Source organism: Tamandua tetradactyla, chromosome 24 (genome assembly GCF_023851605.1).
Source record: "Tamandua tetradactyla isolate mTamTet1 chromosome 24, mTamTet1.pri, whole genome shotgun sequence".
In the NCBI taxonomy this organism is placed as follows: Eukaryota; Metazoa; Chordata; class Mammalia; order Pilosa; family Myrmecophagidae; genus Tamandua; species Tamandua tetradactyla.
Window position 1 is genome coordinate 15,048,629 of NC_135350.1, and position 27,813 is coordinate 15,076,441.

The window sequence follows — 27,813 nt, forward strand, 5'->3', positions numbered from 1 at the left end:
AACAAACTAGACAACTTAGATTTCCTGGAAACATACAAACAAGCTACACTGACTCAGGAAGAAATAGAAGATCTTAACAAACCAATCACAAGTAAAGGGATTCAACCAGTCATCAAAAATCTTCCTACAAAGAAAGGTCCAGGGCCAGATGGCTTCACAGGGGAACTTTATCAAACATTCCAAAAAGAACTAACACCAATCCTGCTCACTCTTCCAAAAAAACCGAGGAAAAAGGAACTCAACCTAACTTATTTTATGAAGCTAATATCATTTTAGCACCAAAACTGGGTAAAGATGCTATAAGAGGAAAACTATAGGCCAATCTCCCTAATGAACATAGATGCAAAAATTCTCAACAAAATATTAGCAAATCAAATTCAACAACACATTAAAAGAATTATATATCATGACCGAGAGGGATCTATACCAGGAATGCAAGGATGGTTCAGTGCAAGAAAATCAATTAATGCCATACAGCACATTAACAAATCGAAAGGGAAAAATCACATGATTATCTCAATTGATGCTGAAAAAGCATTCAACAAAATTCCCCATCCTTTTCTGATAAAAACACTCCAAAAGATAGAAATTAAAGGTAACTACCTCAATATGATAAAGGAAATATATAAAAAACCAATAGTCAGCATTGTATCCAATGGAGAGAGACTGAAAACTTTCCCCCTAAGATTAGGAATGAGACAAGGATGCCCACTGTCACCACTATTATTCAACACTGTGCTAGAAGTTCTAGCTAGAACAATCAGGCAGGAAAAGAAATAAAAAGCATCCAAATTGGAAAGGAAAAAAGTAAAACTCTCATTATTCACAGATGATATGATACTATGTATGGAAAATCCTGAGATATCTAAGCAAAGTCACTTGAGCTAATAAATAAATTCAGCAAGGTGGCAGGATATAAACCTATTATAAAGCCATCGTTGTCAAAACAACACGGTACTGGCACAAAGATAGAAGCACTAACCAACGGAATCAAATAGAGAGTGCAGAAATAAACTACCAAATCTATGGTCAACTGACTTTTGACAAAGGCCCCAAATCCTCTGAACTGGGACAAAATAGTCTTTTCAATAATTTGGCATGGGAGAACTGGATATTAATCGCCAAAAGAATGAAAGAGGATCCCTATCTTATACCCGACACAAAAATTAACTCAAAGTGGATCAAACACCTAAATATAAGAATCAGCACCATAAAGCTTCTAGATGAAAATGTAGGGAAACATCTTCAAGACCTAGTAAGTGGAAGTGGCTGCCTAAACTTTACATTCAAAGCACAAGCAACAAAAGACAAAATAGATAAAAGGGAATTCCTCAAAATCAAATTCTTCTGCACTTCAAAAGACTCTGTAAGGTGAAGAAGAGGCAGCCAACTCAATGAGAGAAAATATTTGGAAATCATATACAGACAAACGTTTGATTTCCCGTACACATAAAGAAATTATATAACTCAACAACAAAAGAACAAGCAACCCAATTATAACATGAGCTAAAGATATGAATAGGCATTTTTCTGAAGTGCAAATACAGATGGCTCAGAAGTACATGAAGAGATGCTCATTTTCATAGGCTATAAGGGAAATGCAGATCAAGACCACAATGAGATACCACCTCACACCTATAAGAATGGCTGCTATTAAACAAATAGGAAACTATAAATGTTGGAAAGGATGTGGAGAAACAGGGACACTTATGCACTGCTGGTGGCAATGTATAATGGTGCAACCACCAAGGAGACTGTTTGGCGGTTCCTTAGGAAACTAAATATTGAGTTGCCCTGTGACCCAGCATTAGCACTACTTGGTATATACCCAGAAGAGTTGAAAGCAAAGACATAGACATTTGTACACCAATGTTCATAGCAGCATTTTTCACAATTGCCAAAAGATGGAAACAAACCAAATGCCCATCAACAGACAAGTGGATCAAAAGAATGTGGCATACACATACAATGGAATATTATGCAGCAGTAAGACGAAATGATATCCTGAAGCACATGAAGATGGATGAGCCTTAAAGGTGTAATGTTGAGTGAAATAAGCCAGACAAGATAGGATACTGCATGATTCCAATTTTATGACCAGCATAAAGGTATAATCAGAGGCTTATAATACAGAATATAGGGGACCAGAGATACACAGAATTTAGAGATGGGTGAACCATTAGCTAATGAGGTTGAACTCCAATGTAAGAGAAAAGATAGAAGTGAGGGTGTTTTCTGGGGGGGGGGGGGGGGGGGGGGTCTATAAGTAATAGTATCCATGTTGAAGATTGAAAAGGGTTGTACAGACCTAGGTGTCCCACTGATAAACACTCGAAATATGAATTCGTTCTTGTAAGAATTACTTCAAAGATATGATTCATGTACAAATAGTGGTTAAGTCCAGGGTACAGGGGGAAAACTGCTAGTGCACGCTATGAGCTATGTTCAAAAGGCAACCGTCAGCACTACCACAGCAACAGTAGAGGTAAATGCTGGGGGAAGGGACAAGAGTTAAGAGGAGGTTTAGATTTCCTATGTGGTGAGGGTGTGTTTATTGCTTTCCTTTCTCTGGTGTATAATAAAATTATCTAAAATTGAGAATGTTGATGGACTGTGGACTTTGGTCACTATACATGATGTCCGATGAATGTAGTTGGCTGAAGGATGCACTTATTGAGAACAGAATTGCCAAACGATAGTGTATACTTATAAACAAAGGTTGTGCTGCTACAAAAAGGAACAAAGTAGTGAGGCATGCAATAATGTGAATGAGCATGTGGGACATTTGGTGAGACAATATAAGCCAGAAACAAAAGAACAAGAATGGTATGGTCACCTTTAGAAAATACTTATAAAACAGGGGCCTAGATTGTAAGCTTAGAGCAGACACATTAAGTCCTGAGTCCTGATTGATTATTATTTCTGGATTTTGAGAGGCTGTTGTATATATATATAGTCTGATATTTAAATTAAGAACAAAGCCAAACAGGTTGGGGTTAAAGTAATTCAGAACCCCAGGGGTAAGGAAGACAGTGTCTGTATTTTAGAACTACACATACTCTTTAAGACCAATGGAAGAAAGGCTTATTTGGTTTGAAACTGAAATTTTCTGTAGTGCATAATCTAACTCAACCTATCTGTAGAGCTCATTTGAACAACTGAAACACAGGGAGCACAGAATAAAAAACAGGTCCTTTAATCCTGTATAGATTATAGCAATGCCTGGATACATTCTAGTGTATATCAAACAGATAATCAAAAAGAATTGGCAAAGTTCCTTGAGGGATGGGAGAAAGAATATGGAACTATTAAACCTTACCATCAGGGAATCCCCTGATACTGTGTCAAACTTTAGGGATCAAAAGGCCATGCTCTTTCATGAGGCTTACTCTTGTGTATCTTATGCAGTAACAGAGAAGCTTAGGCTACCTACAGACATGCCTAAGAGTTACTTCTGGAGGACATCTTTTGCTGCTCAGTCTAAGCCCAACTCTGAAAGTGAAATCACTGTCCTCCCCACTATGTGGGATGTGACATCCAGTGGCAAAAGTCTCCCTGGTGACGTGGGAAAGGACTACCATGGATGAATCTAGACCTGGCACCATAGGATCAACAATTCCACCCTGACCAAAAGGGGGAAAAGAAGTGTAACTAATAAAGCATCAATGGCAGAGAGAGTTTAAATAGAGTTGAGAGGCTACTCTGGAAGTTGCTCTTATGCAAGCTTCAGTTAGAACTTGCTACCATAACCTGCCAACCCCCAACCAGGACCATTCCAGCCAATCCGAAAGAAGGCACTAGAGTAACTTTCCAGAAACCTACAGCCTCCAGATAGGTCCATGGTTTAGATAAGTCCTGAAACCTAGCCCAGTCTCTCCAGAACATTAGACAGTTCCATCTCCCTACCCCATATTAGTGACAGATCCTTCCAACATGAAAAATTTAGAATGGCCATTGTCCAAACACCCCCGAAGAGAGAGATGGAAAGATCAAAGGTGATGGTGGTGTTATACAGGGTAGATAGGATTTCACAAGTGAATATGAATGCTGACTCATTAAACTGGTATCTCCTTTAGTCTCCACTATCTTAGAGCAGCCAGAAGTAAAAATCTAAAATTATGGAATTATAACCCATGTCAAACTATGAAATATGTTCTACAACTAATTGTGCTGCTGTGCTTTGAAATTTATTGGTTTTTGTATATATGTTGTTTTTTCAAAAAAAGAAGGAAAAAGTTGATTGTGATGATAAAAAAAAAAATTTAAGCCTCCTAACCTCCTATATTCTGGAGCAGTTAGAAGGAAAAATCTAAGAGAATCGTATGGTAGCCCATGGCAAACTCTGGGATCTGTCCTATAACTATTTGTTAAAGAGTGCTTTGAAAACTATTGCTTTTTTATTTCTTTGTTTTGTATATATGTTATACTATATAATCAAAAAGTTAAAAAGAAAAAAAAAACAGAAGAAAGAGCAAAAATCAAGGTCATAACTGTTCACCTGGAGGAACTTGAACAAGAACAGCAAACTAACCCCAAAGCAAATAGAAGAAGAGAAATAACAAAAATTAAAGCAGCATTAAATAAATGGGAGAACAAAAGAACAACAGAAAGAATCAATAACTAAAAGTTATTTTTTTGAGAAAACCAATAAAATCAATGGACCACTAGCAAGGCTGACAAAAGAAAAAAAAGAGACGATGCATAAAAACAAAATGAGAAATGAGAGAGGGGTCATTACCAGAGAACCTGAAAAAATAAAATCTACCATAAGAGGATACTATAAACAACTACACACCAACAAACTAGACAACTTAGATGAAATGGGCAAATTCCTGGAAACACACAAACTACTGATATTGACATGAGAAGAAATACAAGATCTTAACAAACCAATCACAAGTAAAGAGATTCAATCAGTCATGAAAAATCTTCCTACAAAGAAAAGCCTAGAGTCAGATGGCTTCACAGGGAAATTTTATCAGACATTCCAAAAAGAACTAACACCAACCCTGCTCAAACTTTTTCAAAAAATTGGGGAAAAAGGAGTACTACCTAACTCATTTAATGAAGCTAACATGACTTTAATACCAAAAACAGACTAAGAGGCTATAAGAAAGGAAAACTACAGGCAAATCTCCTTAATGAACACAGATGCAAAAATTCTCAACAAAATACTAGCAGATCAAATCAAACAACACATTAAAAGAATTATGCACCACAATCTAGTGGGGTTTACACCAGGAATGCAAGGATGGTTAAACACAAGAAAATCAATTAACATGATACAGCACATTAACAAATCAAAAGGGAAAAATCACATGATCATTTTAATTGATGCTGAAAAAGCATTCAACAAAATTCAACATCCTTTTCTGATGAAAACACTCCAAAAGGTAGGAATCAAAGGACAATTCCTCAATATGATAAAGGGCATATATGACAAAACCACAGCCAGCATTGTACTCTATGGTGATAGACTGAAAGATTTCCCCCTAAGAGTGGGAATAAAACAAGGATGCCCTCTGTCATCATTATTAATCAATATTGCACTGGAAGTTCTAGCTAGAGCAATCAGGAAGGAAAAAGAAGTAAAAAGGCATCCAAATTGAAAAAGAAGAAGTAAAACTTTCATTACTTACAGATGACATGATACTATATTTAGAAATTCCTGAGAAATCTACAACAAAGTTACTTGAGCTAATACATTCAGCAAGGTGGCAGGATATAAAATTAATGTAAAAAACTAGTAATTTTCTACACACAAGCAATGACCTAAGTGAAGAGTCAATTAGGGAAAAAGTTTCATTCAAAATAGCAACTAAAAGAATCAAGTACCTAGGAACGAACTTACCTAGGTACGTAAAGGACTCGTACACAGAAAACGACATAACACTGCTAAAAGAAATCAAAGCAGATCTAAATAGGTGGAAAGACATTCCCTGCTCATGGACAAGAAGGTTAAATGTAGTTAATTCAATTCTACTCAAATTGATCTACAGGTTCAACACAGTACGAATCAAAATTCCATCAACTATGAATATTTGGAAAAGCTAATTACACCAAATTCATCTGGAAGGGAAAGAGACCCTGAATAGCTAAATGTATCCTAAATAAGAAGAATGAAGTGTTAGGATTAACACTCCATGATTTTAAAACTTATGATAAAGGGACAGCATGGTACTGGCGCAAAGAAAGAAGTATTGACCAATGGAATTGAATCAAGTGTGCAGAAACAGACCACCAAATCTATGATCAACTGATCTTCAACAAGGCCCACATATCCACTGAACTGGGACAAAACAGTCTTTTCAATAAATGGGCATGGGAGAACTGGATATCAATAGCCAAAAGAATAAGAAAGGACCCTTACTTTACACCCTATACAAAAATGAATTCAAACTGGATCAAACACCTGAATATAAGAACCAGTACCATAAAGCTCCTAGAAGAAAATATAGGGAAACATCTTCAAGACCTAGTAATAGGAGGTAGCTTCCTAAACTTTACATCCAAAGCACAAGCAATACAAGAAAAAAAACAGATAAATGGGAACTCCTCAAAATCAAATGCTTTGCTACCTCAAAAGACTCTGTCAAAAAGGTAAAGAGGCAGACAACTCAGTGGGAGAAAATATTTGGAAATCATACTTTGGATAAAGGCTTGATATCCTGTATACATAAATAAATCATACAACTCAACAACAAAAGAACAAACAACCCAATTATAAAATGGGCTAAAGATATGAATAGGCATTTTTCTGAAGAACAAATACAGATGGTTAAAAAACACAGGAAGAGATGCTCATTTTCATTAGCTAAAGGGAAATGCAGATCAAGGCTACAATGAAATACCAACTCATACCTATTAAACAAACAAGAAACTACAAATACTAGAAAGGAGGTGGAGAAATTGGGATATTAATGCACTGCTGCTGGGAATGTATAATGGTACAGCTGCTATAGAAGATAGTTTGGCAGCTTCTTAGAAAACTAAATATTGAGTTGCCCTATGACGCCGGCAATACCACTACTTGGCATATAACCAAAGAGCTGAAAGCAATGACACAAACAGACATTTGCAGACTGATGTTCATGGCAGCATTATTCACAATCACCAAAAGATGGAAACAATCCAAGTGCCCATCAACAAACGAATGGATTAACAAAATGTGGTACGTACATACGATGGAATATTATACAGCAGTAAGATGAAATGATGTCCTGAAGCACATGTCAAGGTGGGTGAACCTTGAGGACATAATGCTGAGTGAAATAAGCCAGACACAAAAGGATAGATATAGTATGATTTCACTTTTATGACCAGCATAAAGATATAATCAGAGGCTTATAATACAGAATATAGGGGACCTAAAGATACATGGAAGCTAGAGATGGGTGAACAGTAACTAATGAGGTTGAACTTAAATGTAAGGGAATAGATAGAAAGGAAGGCGGTTCACTAATGGGTTTATAAGTAATACTGCCATATTGAAAGTGAACATGATTGAAAGGGGATATATAAATCATTATCCCACCAATTGACGCTACAAATATAAATTAGTTCTTGCATGAACTACTTCAAAGGTATGAATCTTGTACAAAGAGTGTATAATTACAAGGCATAGGGAGAAAACTGCTATTGCATGCTGTACCAGTTTGAAAGGATTTATGTACCCTAGAAAAGCCACGTTTTAAACCTAATCAAACTTGTGGGAGCGACCATTTCTTCTAATCCCTTTTCAGCATTATAAGTTGAAAACTTGATTAGGTTATCTCCATGGCAATGTGGGTATTTGTTGGTCTGAAAGGATGCGTGTCCCCTAGAAAAGCCATGTTTTAATCCTAATTCCATTTTGTAAAGGCAGTCATTTCTTCTAATTCCTATTAGCATTGTATGTTTGAAACTGTAATTAGACCATCTCCCTGGAGATGTGATATAATCAAAAGTGGCTGTTAAGCTGGATTAGGTGACAATATGTCTCCACCCATTCAGGTGGGACTTGATTAGTTTCTGAAGTCCTATAAAAGAGGAAACATTTTGGAGAATAAGAGATTCACAGAGAGCAGAGAATGTTGCAACACCACGAAGCAGAGTCCACGAGCTAGCAACCTCTAGAGATGAAGAAGGAAAATGCCTCCCGGGGAGCTTCACGAAACCAGAAGCCAGGAGAGAAAGCTAGCAGATGACGTCGTATTCGCCATGTACCCTTACAGCCGAGAGAGAAGCCCTGACTGTTTGCCATGTGCCTTCTCACTTGAGAGAGAAACCTTGAACTTCATCGGCCTTCTTAAACCAAGGTATCTTTCCCTGGATGGATGTCTTAGATTGAACATTTCTGTAGACTTGTTTTAACTGGGACATTTTCTTGGCCTTAAAACTGTGAACTAGCAACTCACTAAATCCCCCCTTTTAAAAGCCATTCCGTTTCTGGTATATTACATTCCAGCAGCTAGCAAACTAGAACAGTATTAAACTTGAATAGATGGAGATGTGACTCTACCCATTCAGGTGCATCTGGATTAGTTTACTGGACTCCTATAAAATAGGAAACATTTTGCACAAAGCTGGAGATTCTGAGAGAGAGAGAACGCTGCAGAACAACAAACCAGAGTCTACCAGCCAGCAACTTTTGGAGATGAAGAAGGAAAATGCCTCCTGGGGAGCTTCATGAAGCAGGGAGTTTGGAGAGGAAGCTAGCAGACATTGTGTTTGCCATGTGCCTTTCCAGATGAGAGAGAAATTCTGACCATGTTCGCAATGTGCCTTTCCACTTGACAAAGAAACTCTGAACTTTATCGGCATTCTTTGACCAAGATATCTTTCTCTGGATGCCTTAGATGGGACATTTCTATAGACTTGCTTTAACTGGGACATTCTCATGGCCTTACAACTGTAAACTTGTAACTTATTTCATTTCCCTTTTAAAAAGCCATTCCATTTCTGGTATATTGCATTCCGACAGCTAGCAAACTAAAACACACGCTATGGGCTATGTTTAACAGGACAACATCAGCACTACCACAGCAATACCAGAGTAAATAATGGCGGAAGGGACAAGAATTAAGGGGAGGTTTGGATTTTTTATTTGGTGAGGGTATGTTTATCGGTTATTTTTCTCTTGGGAACAATGAAATTACCTAAAATTGGGAAGAGTTGATGGACTGTTGACTTTGGACATTATACATGATGCCCAATAAATACAGATGGCTGAAGGACACACTAACTGAGAAGCAGATTGGCAAATGATGGTATATACATATGAATGAATATTCTGCTACTACAAAAAGGAACGAAATTGTGAGGCATGCAACATTTGAATGAACCTATGGGACATTTGGTGAGACAAAATAAGCCAGAAACAAAAGAGTAAATATTGTATGAGCTCATTTAAAAAATATTTAACCTCATCTATTCTTTAAGACCAAAGGAAGAAAGGTTTGTTTTGTCCAAAATCTAAATTTTCTGTAGTACATAATCCAACTTAACCTGTCTGGATAGATAAAACAATCCAAACATGGAGCCCAGAATAAGAATGAGAACCTTTAATCCTGTATAGCCTAATGTAACGCCTGGATAAGTCCCAGAGTATATTAAGCAGATAATCAAGAAATATTGGCAAAGTCCTTTGAGGGATGAAAGAAGAAATATGGAACCATTAAACTTTACCACTGGAGAAACCCCTGATACTGTGACAAACATTAGGGACATCCAAATCAATAGGCGAAGCCCTTGGTTTTAAGGCCTGCTCTTGTGAAGCTTATGTATGTGTTGGAGAAGCTTAGCCTACCTATATAGGTATGCCTAAGAGTTACTTCCAGAGGACCTCTTTTGCTGCTCAGATGTGGCCTCTCTGTAAGCCCAACTCTGCAAGTAAAATCATTGCCCTCCCCCTACATGGGGTAGGACATCCAAGGACAAAAGTCTCCCTGGTGGCATGGGAGATGACTCCCTAGGAAGAACCTGGCCCTGACACCATGTGATCAACCATGCCATCCTGACCAAAAGGTGGACAAGAAGTGTAACAAATAAGGTCAGTGGCTGAGAGAGTTCAAATAGTTGAAAGACTACTCTGGAGGTCACTCTTACACAAGCTTCAGTTAGACATTGCTACCTATCATAGCTTGCAAACCCCAACCAAAACCATACTGTCAATCCTAAAGAACACTTAGGGCAATATATAAGATCTTACAAAAAGTTTCCATGCACTAGGATAACTTTCCAGATGGGTCCCATATTATTAACAGCCCCTTCCAACATGAAAAAGTTAGAATGGACATAGCCCAAATACCCCTAAAGAGAGGGAGAAGGATCAATAGTGACAGTAGAGTTATACAGAGAAGGTAGGGTTTAACAAATGAGTATGACTGCTGAATCATTATAATGATATTTCTTTTAGTCTCCAATATCCTAGAGCAGCTAGAAGTAAAAACCTAAAATTGTGAAACTGTAACCCATACCAAGCTCTGAAATCTACTCTACACCTAATTGTTGTGATGTGCTTTGAAAGTTATTTCTTTTTTGTATACGTTATTTTTCACAATAAAGAAAAAAAAAGTCGACTGTGGTGATAAAAAAAAAAAAACCACAGAGGCAAATCAAAACCAAACATTAAAGTTCAACATTCCTGGAAAAGGAACACAGAAAAGAAAACTTTCTACTAGAGGACAGAACAACTGAACAAATAGCGCAATCTCAAAAATATATCATATATGCAGAGCAAGGATCAGATGAATAAGAGCTGAAAAAAATCTTTGACAAGCTGAACACAAGCTATTTCAAAAGTTTAAAACAAGTTGAATCAAGTATTAAAGAAAAGCTTTAACACAAAACCAGTCAACAAGAAAACCATAGGCATATGAAAGAAACTGACCTCCAAAGTAAATTCACCAAGAAAATGTAATGTCTAGGCACCAGCAAAAAATTACAAGCCATACTAAGAAACAAGAAGATACGGCCCAGTCAAAGGAAAAAACTAAAACTTCAGACAAGACAACAGGATTTGAAACCACTAATCGGTGATATTCAAACAAACCTCCTAAATTGATTCAAGGAGATAAAGGAAAATATGGCAAATAAGATAAAAGATATTAAAAAGATACTGGGTGAGCATAAAGTAGAATTAAAAAGAATGAAAAAAAGAATTTATGGGAATGAAAAGCGCAAATAGAAAAGATAAATAATATACTAGAAGCATACAATAGCAGATATGAAGAGGCAGAAGAAAGTAAGTGAACTAATGATAGAACCATCCAGTACCCTACAGACAAAAAAACTAGAAGAGTAAAGAATGGAAAAAATGGAATAGGGCTCAGGGAAATGAAGGACATCATGAAAAGCACAAATATATGCATCATGGGCATCCCAGAAGAAGAAAAGAGGGGAAAGGAGGCAGAAAGAATACCTGAGGAAACAATGGTTGAAAATTTTCTACTTCTTATGACAGACACAAAGGTGCATATCTAAGAAGCACAGCATGCTCTCAATACAAATCCTATCACACCTACTCCAAGACACATACTAATCAAAATGTCAAATGACGAAGACAGAGAGAATTCTGAAAGCAGCAACAGAAAAGGGATTCATCACATACAAGGGACATACCAGCCAATTTCTCATCACAAATAACAGAGACAAGATTGGAGTAGAACAATACACTTAAGGTACGTATTTTAGTTCGCTAAAGCTGCCAGAATGTAACACACCAGAAAAGGGCTGCCTCTTATAAAGGGAATTCATTTAGATACAAATTTATAGTTCCTCCAAGGAAAGGCATTTGGCTTTTATCTGGGTTCCTCTGTTACATGGGAAGAAACACAGCAATGTCCACTGGCCTTCCCTCCTGGCTTCTGGTTTCAAATGGCTATTTATGGAGTGTTTCCTTTCTGCATCTCCAGACATCTGGGTCTGTGTCAACTCTGAGCTTTTTCTCTCTTCCAACTTTTCTAGCTGATTAAATTAAATATCACTCATTGTGGGGGGCACTTCCCCTAGCCAACTGCAGATGTAATCAGCCACAGATAAAACTCATGTGCTGATGACTTCAGTCCACAGCAATAGAACACCTGGACACCATCATTTGGCTAAGCTGATGAATCTAACTATCACAGTACCGAAAGAAGAAAACTTCCAGCCAAGAATTTTTTATCCAGTAAAACTGTCCTTTAAAAATGAGGCAGCCAAGATGGCAGCTTAGCAATGTGCACGATTTAGTTCGTCCTCCAGAACAGCTATTAAATAACCAGAAACAGTACAGAACAGCTCCTGGGGTGATGTCAGTGACTGGACACACAGCATACCACAGTCTGGACCAGCTGTACCGGGTGGGAGCCCCTCCAGAACCGTGAGTTCCCCAAGCCGCAGCTACAGGCGCGCCTCCCACACAGGCTGCTTCCCAGAAGAGAAAGGAAAGGGACTTTACCAGCAGAAGGGGCTGAGCCCGACCAAACGCCAATTGTAGAATTAAGAAATTCTGACAGCTAAAATAGGCTCCAAACTCAAGTGAACCTGGTCAAAGCGGAAGTCGCTCATTTTTGCCGCAGACCAAGGGGGCAGAGCTGACAAAAAAAAAAAGAAAGAAAGAAACAGAGGTTTTTGTGGTTGCATTTCTACAAAGGCTTGACTGCCTTTGGATACAGCAGCAAGATTTCTCAGACTGCACCTGCCCCAGGCATAGGTAGAAACAAGCTTGTTTGAGGGCTTGTCTGGAGCCTGTGCCTTCCCCAGGGGAGGGGTGAAGCCCAATTCAGGTGGAATCCCTCCCTTAAGGAATTCAGACACCAGGACTTGGTAATTTGAAGCCATTAAAACCAGCCTACAAACTCTCCTCTGTCTCCACCAAGCCACCAGCAGGGAGAGTCTGCCAAAGTTAAAAGTACCACATCATTTTATGCAGGTGGGACCTGCAGGCAGACAAGCGCCACATACTGGGCAGGATAAGAAAAACAGAGTCCAGAGACTTCACAGGAAAGTCTTTCAACCTGGTGGGTCTCACCCACAGGGAAAACTGACGCAGGTGACTTTTTCCTCCTGACAGGCCAGTTTAGCCTGGGAAAATCTGGCTGGGGTCTATAAAACATAACTAGACCTGCCTAAAGGTGGGGAGGAAAAGGCACCATACAGGCAGGGCAAGAAACAAGAAAACAAGAACTGAAAAATTCTCCTCTGTTAAACAAAACCTAAGCTAGTGGTCCAGAAAAAGTTGAACTGAATGTCAAAGAACAGAAGACAACAAATTCATCCAGCAAGAAAACCCTAAGTAAAAGAAGTGAAAGCAATCTCCAGAATAAACTAATTAAGGTAATTAAATGCCTAGGTACCAGCAAAAAATAACAAATCACACTAGGAAAATTGAAGATATGGCCCAGTCAAAGGAACCAACAATTCAAATGAGATTCAGGAACTGAATCAATTAATTCAGAATATGCGAACAGACAGGGAAAACCTCATCAAAAACCAAATCAATGAACTGAGGGAGGATATAAAGAAGGCAAGGAATGAACAAAAAGAAGAAACTGAAAGTCTGAAAAAACAAATCACAGAACTTATGGGAATGAAAGGCACAGAAGAAGAGATGAAAAAACAATGGAAACCTAAAATGGCAGATTTCGAGAGGCAAAAAATAGGATTAGTGATCTGGAGGATGGAACATCTGAAATCCAACAAGCCAAAGAAAATATAGGGGTAAAAATGGAAAAATATGAGCAGGGACTCAGGGAATTGAAAGACAATATGAAATGCACGATATACGTGTTATGGTGCCCCAGAAAGAGAAGAGAAGGGAAAATGAGGAGAAAAATTAATGAAAGTCTTATGAAAGACCTAAAATTACAGATCCAAGAAGTGCAGCATGCCACAAAGAGAATGGATCCAAATAGACATACTCCAAGACACTTACTAATCAGAATGTCAGAGGTCAAAGAGAAAGAGAGAATCTTGAAAACAGCAAGAGAAAAGCAATCCATCACATACAAGGGAAGCCCAATAAGACTAGGTGTAAATTTCTCAGCAGAAAACATGGAGGCAAAAAGACAGTGGGATGATATATTTAAATTACTAAAGAGAAAACCCGCCAAACCAGAATTCTATATCCAGCAAAATTGTCCTTCAAAAATGAAGGGGAAATTAAAACATTTTCAGACAAAGAAATTGCTGAGAGAATTTGTGACCAAGAGACCAGCTCTGCAAGAAACACTAAAGGGAGCAATGGAGACAGATACGAAAAGACAGAAGAGAGAGGTGTGGAGAACAGTGCAGAAAGGAAAACTATCAGTAAAGGTAAAAAGAAGAAAAATTAGATATGACATATAAAATCCAAAAGGCAAAATGGTAGAAGAAAGTACTACCCATACAGTAATAATACTAAATGTTAATGGACTAAACTCCCCAATCAAAAGACACAGACTGGCAGAATGGCTTAAAAAAACAGGACCCATCTATATGCTGTCTTAGACCCAAGGATAAACATAGGTTAAAAGTGAAAGGTTGGGAAAAGATATTTAATGCAAATAACAATCAGAAAAGAGCAGGAGTAGCTATACTAACATCCAACAAATTAGACTTCAAATGTAAAATAGTTAAAAGAGACAAAAAAGAATACTATGTATTAATAAAAGGACAATTCAGCACGAAGACAACAATCATAAATATTTATACACCGAACCAGAATGCTCCAAAATACATGTGGCAAACACTGAAAAGAGAAATAGATATATCTACCATAATAGTTGGAGACTTCAATTCACCACTCTCATCAATGGACAGAACACCTAGACAGAGGATCAATAAAGAAACAGAGAATTTGAATAATACAATAAATGAGCTAAACTTAACAGACATTTATAAAACATTACACCCCACAACAGCAGGATACACCTTTTTCTCAAGTGCTCATGGATCATTCTCAAGGATAAATCATATGCTGTGTCACAAAGCAAGTCTCAAATAAATTTAAAAAGACTGAAATCATACAAAACACTTTCTCAGATCATAAAGGAATGAAGTCGGAAATCAATAATAAGCAGAGTACCAGAAAATTCACAAATATGTGGAGGCTCAACAACACACTCTTAAACAACCAGTGGTCAAGGAAGAAATTACAAGAGAACTCAGTAAATATCTTGAGACAAATGAAAATGAAAACACAACATATCAAAACTTCTGGGACGCAAAAATGCAGTGCTTAGAGGGAAATTTATTGCCCTAAATGCTTATATCAAAAAAAAGAAGAAAGGGCAAAAATCGAGGAATTAACTGTCCACTTGGAAGAACTAGAGAAAGAACAGCAAACTAAACCCAAAGCATGCAAAAGGAAAGAAATAACAAAGATTAGAGCAGAAATAAAAGAAATTGAGAACATGAAAACAATTGAGAAAAATCAATAAAACCAAAAGCTGGTTTTATGAGAAAATCAATAAGATTATTGGACCCTTACCAAGACTGACAAAAAGAAGAAGAGAGAGGATGCAAATAAATAAGATCAGAAATGGAAGAGAAGACATAACAACTGACCCCACAGAGATAAAGGAAATAATGACAGGATACTATGAACAACTTTATGCTAATAAATACAACAATGTAGATGAAATGGATAACTTCCAACAAAGGCATGAACAACCAACTTTGACTCCAGAAGAAATAGACAACCTCAACAAACCAATCACAAGTAAAGAAATTGAATTAGTCATTAAGAAACTCCCCAAAAAGAAAAGTCCAGGACCAGATGGCCTCACAGGTGAATTCTACCAAACATTCCAGAAAGAATTAGTACCAATCCTACTCGAACGCTTCAAAAAAATTGAAGAGGAGGGAAAGCTACCTAACTCATTCTACGAAGCCAACATCACCCTCATACCAAATTCAGACCAAGATATTACAAAAAAAGAAAACTACGGACCAATCTCTCCAATGAATACAGATGCAAAAATCCTGAACAAAATTCTAGTAAATCGAATCCAGCAACACATTAAAAGAATTATACATCTTGACCAAGTAGATTCATCCCAGGTATGCAAGGATGGTTCAACATAAGAAAATCAATTAATGTAATACACCATATCAACAAATCAAAGCAGAAAATCCACATGATCATCTTGATTAATGCAGAAAAGGCATTTGGCAAAATTCAACATCCTTTCCTGCTGAAAACACTTCAAAGGATAGGAATACAAGGGAACTTCCTTAAAATGATAAAGGGAATATATGAAAAACCCACAGCTAACATCATCCTCAATGGGGAAAAACTGAAAACTTTCCCCCTAAGATCAGGAACATGACAAGGATGTCCACTATCACCACTGTTATTCAACATTGTGTTGGAAGTTCTAGTCAGAGCAATTAGACAAGAAAAAGAAATACAAGGCATCAAAATTGGAAAGAAAGAAGTAAAACTCTCACTGTTTGCAGATGATATGATACTATATGTGAAAACCCAAAAAAAAACCACAGCAAAACTATTAGAGCTAATAAATGAGTACAGCAAAGTGGCAGGTTATAAGATCAACATTCAAAAATCTGTAGTGTTTCTATACACTAGTAATGAACAATCTGAGGGGGGAATCAAGAAACGAATTCCAGTTACAATTGCAACGAAAGCAATAAAATATTTAGGAATAAATTTAACTAAAGAGACAAAAGACCTATAGAAAGACAATTACAAGAAATTGTTAAAAGAAATCTCAGAAGACCTAAATAGATGGAAGGGGATACCATGTTCATGGATTGGAAGACTAAATATAGTTAAGATGTCAATTCTATATAAATTGATTTACAGATTCAATGCAATACCAATCAAAATCCCAACAACTTACTTTTCAGAAATAGAAAAACCAATAACCAAATTCATCTGGAAGGGCAGGGTGCCCCAAACAGCTAAAAGTATCCTGAGGAAAAAAAAAATTGGAGGTCTCATGCTACCTGACTTTAAGGCATATTATGAAGCTATAGTGGTCAAAACAGCATGGTACTGGCATAAAGACAGATATAGTGACCAATGGAATTGAATAGATTGTTCAGATGTAGACCCTCTCATCTATGGACAATTAATCTTTGATAAGGCAGTCAAAGCCAACTCACCTGGGACAGAACAGTCTCTTCAATAAATGATGCCTAGAGAACTGGATATCCATATGCAAAAGAATGAAAGAAGATCCATATCTCACACCCTATACAAAAGTTAACTCAAAATGGATCAAAGGCCTAAACATTAGGTCTAAGACCATAAAACTGTTAGAAGAAAATGTAGGGAAATAGCTTATAAATCTTATACTTGGAGGCGGTTTTACAGATCTTACACCCAAAGCAAGAGCACTGAAGAAAGAAAGAAATAAATGGGAACTCCTCAAAATTAAACACTTTTTTTTTTTTATAGAAACTTGCTTATTTTCCGGCAACTTGTTTACGAGCCTACGCAAGAACAGCTTATGACCACTCAATGGTTGTTCCTACCCACTCAGTGGCCTGAGCAGTGGGAGCTGCAGACCAGTCTTCAGTTGCAGGCTGAGCACTCCAGTCTTCAGTAGGGAACTGCTGAATAGGCACAGAGGGCACCTGTATGCCTTCAGACCAGTCTGCAACTTCAGGCTGAGTAGCAGTAAATTCAGGAGCTGGAGCAGTCCATTCGCCCTGAAATTCCTCCTTGGTCACAGCCTTTTCAGCAGCAGCTTGCTCTTCCTTTTCAATCTCTTCAGGATCCCTGTAGAAGTAGAGATCAGGCATGACTTCCCATGGGTGCTCACAGGAGATGGTGCCATGCATGCACAAAACTTCCCGGGCCGGCATCCACCACATCAGACCCACTGAGTGAGCTCCCTTGTTGTTGCACGGGATGGCAATGTCCACATAGCGCAGAGGAGAATCTGTGTTACACAATGCAATGGTGGGCAGGTTAACATAGGATGCCTCTGTGAGAAGCTGGTGGTCAGCCCTGGGATCTGTCACCACCAGAAGACGTGGCTCCCGAAAGGCGGCCTGAATCTGGTTAGTGAAAGTTCCAGGGGTGAAGCGCCCGGCAATAGGAGTTGCTCCAGTGGCAGCAGCAAACTTTAGCACAGCCTGCTGGCCTGTATTCCTGGAGGATATGACACTGACATCAGCAGGGTTTTCAATGGCAACAATAGCACAAGCTGCCAGCAGAAGCTTCTCCCACGTCCTCTTCAGATTTATGATGTAGATACCATCACTTTTCCTTTTGTAGATGTACTGTTCCATCTGGAAGTCAAGGTTGGTGCCACCTAAATGGGTTCCTGCTGCAAGGAATTTGAGGACATCCTCCTCCTTCATCTGCAGGACATCAAGGGCTCCGGACATTGTTTAAATTTCCCTTTAAGTTACGATGGGAACCGAGGACAACGCCGTATGGACCCCTCTGTGGGTAGCGCGGAAAGCAAAATTAAACACTTTTGTGCATCAAAGAACTTCATCAAAAAAGTAAAAAGACAGCCTACACAATGGGAGACAATATTTGGAAATGACATATCAGATAAAGGTCTAGTATCCAGAATTTACAAAGGGATTGTTCAACTCAACAACAAAAAAACAGACAACCCAATTACAAAATGGGCAAAAGACTTGAACAGACACTTCTCAGAAGAGGAAATACAAATGGCCAAAAGGCACAGGAAGTGATACTCAACTTCCTGGACATTAGAGAAATGCAAATCAAAACCAGAATGAGATATCATCTCGCACCCACCAGAATGGTCATTATCAATAAAACAGAAAATGACAAGTGCTGGCATGGATGTGGTGAAAGAGGCACATTTATCTACTGTTGGTGGGAATGTCAAATGGTACAACCACTGTGGGAAGGCAGTTTGGCGGTTCCTCAAAAAGCTAAATATAGAATTGCCATGTGACTCTGCAATACCATTGCTAGGTATCTACTCAAAGAACATGAAGGCAAGAACACAAACAGACATTTGCACACCAATGTTTATAGCAGCATTATTTACAATTGCAAAGACATGGAAACAGCCAAAATGTCCATCAACAGATGAGTGGCTAAACAAGCTGTGGTATACACATACGATGGAATATCATGCAGCTGTAACACAGAAGAAAGTGATGAAGTACGTAACAACATGGATGGACCTTGAGGACATTATGCTGAGTGAGATTAGCCAAAAACAAAAGGATAAATACTGTATGGTCTCACTGATATGAACTGACATTAGTGAATAAACTTGGAATATTTCATTTGTAACAGAGACCAACAGGAGATAGAAATAGGGTAAGATATTGGGTAAGTGGAGCTGAAGTGATACAGATTATGCAACAAGACTGAATATAAAAACTCAGAAATGGACAGCACAATACTACCTAACTGTAATACAATTATGTTAAAACACTGAATGAAGCTGCATTTGAGAATGATGGAGGGAGGAGGACTGGGGGCATAAATGAAATCAGAAAGAAAGACAGACGATAAAGATTGAGATGGTATAATCTAGGAATGCCTAGAATGTATAATGATAGTGACTAAATGTACAAATTTTAAAAATGTTTTTGCATGGGGAAGAACAAAGGAAGGTCATTACTGCAGGGTGCTGAAAATAGACGGTAATAAATATTTTAAAATTTCAACTTATATGTGAGACTAAAGCAAAAAATGTTTATTTGGGACAAAATTTATATTTTGACTAGTGCATTGCCTAACATAACTTATGTAGATAACTTGGTTGAACACGATACGTACTTGGAACCTTGGGTAGGACATGAGATTTTGTTGGTTTGTCCAGAGTGATGCCCCGATGAATCCCAGAGTTATCTGATCAGTGAGTGGAAAAGTATTTGCAAAATCAAAGAATGGTGAGAATGGGGAAAAATTCAACTTCCCCAAGTTGAATTCTTGATATTCTCATAAGCAGTGTGAACAACAAAAGCTACAGACTGAGCCCCCAGTCTTGGGGTTTGTTCATCTGAAACTTAACCCCACAAAGGATAGGTCAAGTCTACTTAAAATTAGGCCTACCAGTCACCCTGAAGAGAGCCTCTTTTTTTGTTCAGATGTGGCCTCTCTCTCCAGCCAACACAACAAGCAAACTCACCACCCTCTCCCTGTCTACATGGGACATGACTCCCAGATGTGTGGACCTTCCTGGCATTGTAGGACAGAAATCCTAGAATGAGCTGAGATTCAGCATCAAGGGATTGAGAAAACCTTCGCGACCAAAAAGGGAAAGAGTGAAATGAGACAAAGTGTCAATGGCGGTGAGATTCCAAACAGAGTTGAGAGGTTATCCTGGAGGTTATTCTTACACATTAAGTAGCTATCACCTTGTTATTCAAGACGTAATGGAAAGGCTGGAGGGAACTGCCTGAAAACGTGGAGCTGTGTTCTAGTAGCCATGTTTCTTGATAATGAATGTATAATGATAAAGCTTTCACAGTGTGACTGTGTGATTATGAAAACCTTGTGTCTGATGCTCCTTTTATCTACCTTGCCAACAGACGAGTAGAACATATGGAATAAAAATAAATAAGAGGGGGAACAAATGTTAAAATAAATTTAGTTTGAAATGCTAGTGATCAATGAAAGGAGGGGGTAAGGGGTATGTTATGTATAATTTTTTTTCTACTTTCGTTTCATTTCTTTTTCTGAATAGATGCAAATGTTCCAAGAAATGATCATGATGATGAATCTGCAACTATGTGATGATATGATATTGTGAATTACTGATTATTGTAGAACAGAATGATCAACGTAAAAAAAAATGAGGTAGCATTTAAAATATTCACAGATAAACAAAAACTGAATGAGTTTGTGAAGAAGAGACCTGCCCTACAAGACATAGTAAATGGAGTACAACAGGCTAAAAAGAAAAGACAGGAGAGAGAGGCTTGAAGGAGAGTGTAGAAATGAAGTATTTCAGTAAGAGTTAGCAAAAGTGTAAAAAAAGAGACAAAAATTTCTCTGACCATAATGGAAACAATCTGGAAATCAGTAACAGGCATTTACAGATATATGGAGGTTAAATAACAAAACTCTAAATAAGTGGAACAAAGAGGAAACTATAAGAGAAATCAGTAAATATTTTGAGATAAATGAAAATAAGAATACAACATATCAAAACATAGGATACAGCGAAGGCAGTACTGAGAAGGAATTTTATAGCCTCAAACACTGTATTAAAAAAGAAGAGCTAAAATCAAAGATCTAACTGCACACCTCAAGCAACTACAAAAAGAACAGCAACTACCTCCAAAGCAAGTTGAAAGAAAAAATAACAAAGATCAGAGAGAAAAAAATGAAACTGAAAATTAAAAAGCAATAGAGAACCAACAAACCCCAAAAGTGGGTTCTTTGAGAAAACCAATAAAACTGACAAACCATTTGACAGACTAACAAAGAAAAAGAGAAAATGTAAATATATTAAACCAGAAATGAGGGGGATATTATTACTTAACTCACAGAAATTAAAATGATCCTAGGAAGATACTATCAACAACTGCATGCTCGATGACTTAGACAAAATGGACAATTTTCTAGCTATACATGAACAACCTACAGTGACTCTAGAAGAAATAAAATACATCAGTAAACCAATCACAGGTAAAGAGATTGAAATGGACATCAAAAACCTCCCAACACCCAGCTCATGCACCATTCCCCCCCAAAAAAGTGAACAAAATCCCTATGTATATATATCACATACGCCTCTACGTACATACATACAGATATAGAAATATATATATGTAAGGAAACAAATTAAAAAAAAAAAAACTCCCAACAAATAAAGGCCTTGGATCAGATGGCTTCACAGAAGATGTCTACCAATCATTCCAAGAAGAATTAATACCAATTCTACTCAAACTCTTTCAAAAAAACTGAAGAGAGGGAACCCTGCCTAATTCTATGAAGCCAAATCACCCTAATACCAAAGCCAGATAAAGATACTACAAGAAAAGAAAATTACAGATCAATTTCTCTAATGAATACAGATGCAAAAATCCTCAACAAATTCCAACAAATCAAATCCAATAGCACAAGAAAAGAATGATACACCATGATCAAATGGGTTTTATTAGGTATGCAAAAGTAGTTCAATATAAGAAAATCAAATAGTGTAATATACCACATTAACAAATTGAAGGGGGAAAAAACACATGATCATATCAATTGATGCAGAACAGGGCACTTGACAAATATCCAGAATCTTTTCTTGATAAAAATACTTCGAAACATAAGAAAAGAGAGAAACTTCTTCAAGACGATAAAAGGCATATATAAAAAACCCACAGCTAACATCACACTCAATGGTGAAAGACCAAAAGCTTTCCCTCTAAGATCTGGAACAAGATAAATATATCCACTGTCACCACTGTTATTCAACATTGTACTGCAAGGTCTAGCCAGAGAAGTTCGGCAAGAGAAAGAAAAAAAGGCATCCAAATTAAAAAGTAAAAGTTTCACAATTTTCAGGTGGCATGATTCTATATCTAGAAAGTCCTGAAAAATCTATAACAAAATCAACAACAAAGCTACTAGAGAAAAAAATCCACTTAAATAGCTTCTAAAAGAAGCAAATATCTAGGAATAAATCTCACCAAGGAAGATTAACACTTGTACACAGAAAACTCCAAAACGTTGCTAAAAGAAGTCAAAGACCACCTAAATAAATGGAAGGCCATTCCACGTTCATGGATCGGAAAACTAAATATTGTTGAGATGTCATTTCTACCCAAATTGATTTACAGACAATGCAATCCCAATCAAAATTCCAGTAGCCTACTTTGCAGAATGGAAAAGCCAATCGTCAAATTTATTTGGAAGGACAAGAAACCCCAAATAGTCAAAAACATCTTGAGAAACAAACAAAAAAAATTAAGTGGGAAGACTCACATTTACTGACTTTAAAGCATATTTATAGAGCTACAGTGGTGAAAATAGCATGGTACTGTCATAAAGATAGATAATAATAAGCAATAGAATCAAATTAAGAATTCATAAATAGAACCTCACTTATATGATCAGTTGATTTCAGACAATGCTACCAAGGCCACGCAACTGGGATGGAAAAGTCTCTTCAACAAACGGTGCTGGGACATAGCCAAAAGAATAACAAGAGACAAGAGTTTAAAAAAAAAAAAAGAAAAGAATAACAGAAGCCCCTATCTCATACCTCATATATAAATTAACTAAAAAATCAAAGAAAATCAAAGATCAAATAAGAAAATGGAGGAAAGGATCTTCAAGATCTGGTGGCAGGAGGTGCTTTTGTAGATCTTACAACTAAAGCACAATAACAAAAGAAATAGATAAATGGGACTGCCTCAAAATTGAATACTTTTGTGCCTCAAAGGATTTTTGTCAAGAAAACAAAAAGGCAACCTACTCATCAGGAGAAATGATTTGGAAACCACATATCTGATAACGGTTTAATATCCAGAATATATAAAGGAATCCTACAACTCAACAATGAAAAGATATGCAACCCAATCAAAAAATGAGCAAAACAGCTCAATAGCCACTTTTCCAATGAAGACCTAAAAATAGCTAAAATGCACACGAAAAGTACAAAATCACTAACCAAAAGAGCAATGCAAATAAAAACCACAATGAAGTATTATTTCACACCTACCAGAATGGCCAGTATCAAAACAAAACAAAACAAAACAGGAAACTAGAAGTGTTGGAGAAGATGTGGAGGAACAGGAAATCTTACTCATTACTGGTGGGAATGCAGAATGGTGGAGCCACCACTATATGGCTTTCATGGTGTGGAAGACAATTTGGCGCCATATGATGCACTACTAGGTATATACTCAGAACAGAAAGCAGGGATGCAAAGAGACATTTCCACATCAGTGTTTATACAAGCATTATCCACAATTGCCAAGAGATGGAAACGTGACCTTCAAGTTATTTTAGAATTATGAGAAATCACTTATCAGTCTGAAAAGGATTAGAAGCTAGTAATCAGTCTTTGGTCAATTACCAAGTCAATCTATTGGTAATTACCCAAAAACGCTACTTTAAAAAGTCTCTTTTTATTTTGGTGAGCAGATTCACCACCTTCTGGCACTGAGGGTTGGAAGGCCAGGCAAAGAGGGAACTGGAGAGCAACCACTGTGTATTGCCTGAAGAGAAGAGCCGTGCAGGATCAGCACTGCTTATGCAGTGCAACCACGTCTGTGAGTTCAGAGATGGATTTATGCTGAATTTATGCTGAATGTGTATTATACCTTTTGTTACAGGGATATGGGCAGGGCCAGAAAGGACAGACCCAGTTTCTATACACATCTGTGAGGGAAATATATGTGAGCCAGGTCAGGGATGGCCTCAGACAAACAAGCTCACTCCCTCCAATGCTGGTTTCTTCTCCATGACACTGGGGAAACCAAGGCAGCTTAGCCTCTCAACTATCTAAAGGTTAGAGATGAGCAACAGTATATATTGTTCAGATTTACTAGCCATTTTCAGAGCAAGAAGATACCCTAGATATCAGCCAGTGTTGTGGCTCTCAAACTTTTTAGCTGTGAATTCCTTCTTAATCCGAACTCATACAAAACACTGATACGTAAAACAGGTCAGGAAAGGTGGGGTTTAGGCACCATCAAGGAGATTCATTGAATCCCCAGAATCCATCACTGCACAGTGTAAAAACCTCTCATCTAATCCAACACCTTCACTTTACTAAGTAGAGGAATAGGACTAAAGTAGGAAAATTATCCACCTAAGATCACATATACAGACACTACAGTGCTTCATCTAAGCATAGTTCTAGTGAAAGACACCTCTATGTCACTTATCTCTGTCTAACTCTTTACTGGTTCCCCATTACTAAGAATAAAACCCAACCCCCTATACCTGGTATGCAAGGCCCTCCACGATCGGGATTCGAACCCTCTGTAGACACATCTTTCACTCTTACCTAACACTGCAACACCACAATGCCCATCCCCAACCCCCACCCCCGGCTCCCCATCACCTGCTGCTGCCTCTCATTTCCAGGACTTTGTTTAGCCACCCCTTCTCTCCAATGTTGGGATCAGTTCCAGGAGGCCCTGCTAAAGTTCTCTCAGTTCCAAACTAGGTATCGCTCTAGGCTCCTGTAATACCAGTGGATATTCTTATCACTGTACCCACCACAGGGTATTATAATCATCTCCTTAGGTGCTGTCTCCCAAACTCCCTTACACTGCCCTCCTGGCTAAATGTTAGCCATCTCTGCATGCAGGGTACCTAGCCCCTGCCAGGCTGTGACGGACCCTCAGGAAATGTTGGTAAGGCCAAGATAAGATGGGGAATCCTGATTCGTGGTCCATGACTCTTTTCTTTGGCAAATAACCCTATTAGCATAGCTGAGGGCCTCCCCTGATAATAAAAAAATGATTATATTTTTGAGGCTCTTATTTAGAAAATAATTTCATGTGTCCTAGATGCAAGGAAACCAACCACACTCATTCTTCTTGGATTACGCAATAACACCACCCAAGTTACTCCCAACTTACTGAGAAGGAGATGGCAGCGAAGGAGAACACAAAAGCAAAAAGAACTTTTTCTCTCCTCCCACAGACATCTGTTATCTTTATGACAAATAAGGAAACTTCCTGGCATTAGTGACCATAATTTAATCAACCCATTGAAAACTCTTGTTTTATATTACAGTGACCTACCCACTGTAAGTCCTTGAGGATAAGCACTCTGCAATGGAAAAAATTCTATTTGAGGGATATGTCCTCTGCTCCACAACTCCTCTAGGCTTTGTGGAAGGCAGGCTTAGCCAGAGAGGAAATATTTTTAGACAGGCGTGCTTCAGGGCTGTAAAAATAGGTTAAGTGATTAGCACATGGTCAAAGCCACTGAGAACTACAGCCACAGAGCCAAGTTAACATGCCAGGAAGAGGATCACTGGATATATAAATTTTTGCAAATATATCACCAGATTTGAAGTAGTTTCTCTGAAGCATAATTTGAAAAGTGAATTTGTGAGAATTACATTAAATGGTCTTGTGACGGGTGTCTCCCATATCCTCCTCCTCAGCACAGTCCACTGACTGTCCTATTTACCCCTACCCCACAGGAGGGCTGCATTTCATCTAATTTACTGTTTCTCCAAGAAAAATTCCAAAGTTGTGAAATCACCTACCACATGCAAACTATGACTTCCTTTCAACCCCCAGAAAGACACGCTGAATCAATGCTCTTTTTGACTGACTGCACCCCACAGGCTGCTGTGCCTTCACATCAAGCCCTGCCCTTTTGAGACCTCGTGGTTTGATCTAGAGGGAAAGAGTCATACATAAATCAGTTGTACCTCTCAGAGCTGGCAGTTCTGGGTTTATGATTATCTCCAGTCATATGATACTTTGAACTCTCCCATCAGCACCAGTTGCATTTATTAACTTCAACAATCAGAAAAGGATATTCTGCTGAGCATTTCAATGACCACCAGTATAATCAGCTGTTTTGTTATTGAAAATGTTAAATTCATATGCTGGTTTCATTTTTTAACACTTAGATTTTTATATTCCAAAAACTATTTTTATTTTTTACTTTTTTTTTGCTCATGCATCTTATTTTATGATTAACAAATACTTTTGTGATATCAATATTGATTTATTTTTAGTTTTTTTTAAACATAACAACAAACACGAACATTCTTACAATATGATCATTCCATTCTTGATATATGAGCAATAACTCACAATATCATCACATAGTTGTATATTCATCATGATAATTTCTTAGAATATTTGCATCAATTCGGAAAAAGAAATAAAAAGAAAAAAGAAAAAAACTCATACATACCATACCCCTTACCTCTCCCTCTCACTGACTGCTCTTATTTCCAACTACCCAATACATTTTAGCCTTTGTTTCCCCTATTTTTTTCTATATGCCTTACCACTCCCTTTCACTGATCACTAGCATTTCAATCTACTCTATTTTAACATTTGTTTTCCCTATTATTTACTTATTTTTAATCCCTATGTTTTATTCATCTGTCCACACCATAGATAAAAGGAGCATCAGACTCAAGGTTTTCATAATCACACAGTCACACTGTGAAAGCTGTATCATTACACAATCATCCTCAAGAAACATGGCTACTAGAACACAGCTCTACATTTTCAGGCAATTCCCTCCAGCCTCTCCAATATACCTTAGCTAAAAAGGTGATAACTATACAGTGCATAAGAATAACCTCCAGTATAACCTCTCAACTGTCGGGAATCTCTCAGCTATTGACACTATTTCGTCTCATTTCTCTCTTCCCTCTTTTGGTCTAGAAGGTTTTCTCATTTCCTTGATGCTGAGTCCCAGTTCATTCTAGGATTTCTGTCCCACGTTGCCAGAAAGGTTTACACCCCTAGGAGTCATGTCCCACGTAGAGATGGGGAGGGCAGTGAGTTTGCTTGTTATATTGGCTGAGAAAAAGAGGCCATATCTGAGCAACAAAAGAGGTTCTCTGGGGGTGACTCTTCGGCCTCATTTTAAGTAGGCTTAGCTTATCCTCTGCAAGGATAAGTTTCATATGAACAAATCCCAAGACTGGGGACTCAGTCTATAGCTTTGGTTGTTCACACTGCTTTTGAGAATATGAGGAATTCTCCATAGGAAAGCTGAATTATCCCCCTTTCTCACCATTTCCCCAAATGGACTTTGCAAATACTTTTTTATTCACTTTCCAAATCACTATGGGATTTATCGGGGCATCACTCTGAACAAACCTACAAAATCTTATGCCCTACTCAAGGTTCCATGTACTTATGTCCACATAAGTTATATTAGGAAAGGCATTAGTCAAATTATAAATTTTGTACCAAATAAACATTTTTTGCTTTAGTCTTACACATAAGTTAAAGTTTTAA

At 37.8% G+C, this 27,813-nt stretch overlaps 1 protein-coding gene and 1 pseudogene across 1 annotated transcript in view; both read right to left on the reverse strand.

The window, feature by feature from the left end:
• The window catches only part of HADH (hydroxyacyl-CoA dehydrogenase), a 91,503-nt gene that overhangs the window by 53,460 nt on the left and 10,230 nt on the right, over positions 1-27,813 (reverse strand). The gene's annotated exons all lie outside the window — the stretch shown is intronic.
• On the reverse strand, positions 17,387-18,398 carry LOC143668444 (small ribosomal subunit protein uS2 pseudogene; annotated as a pseudogene).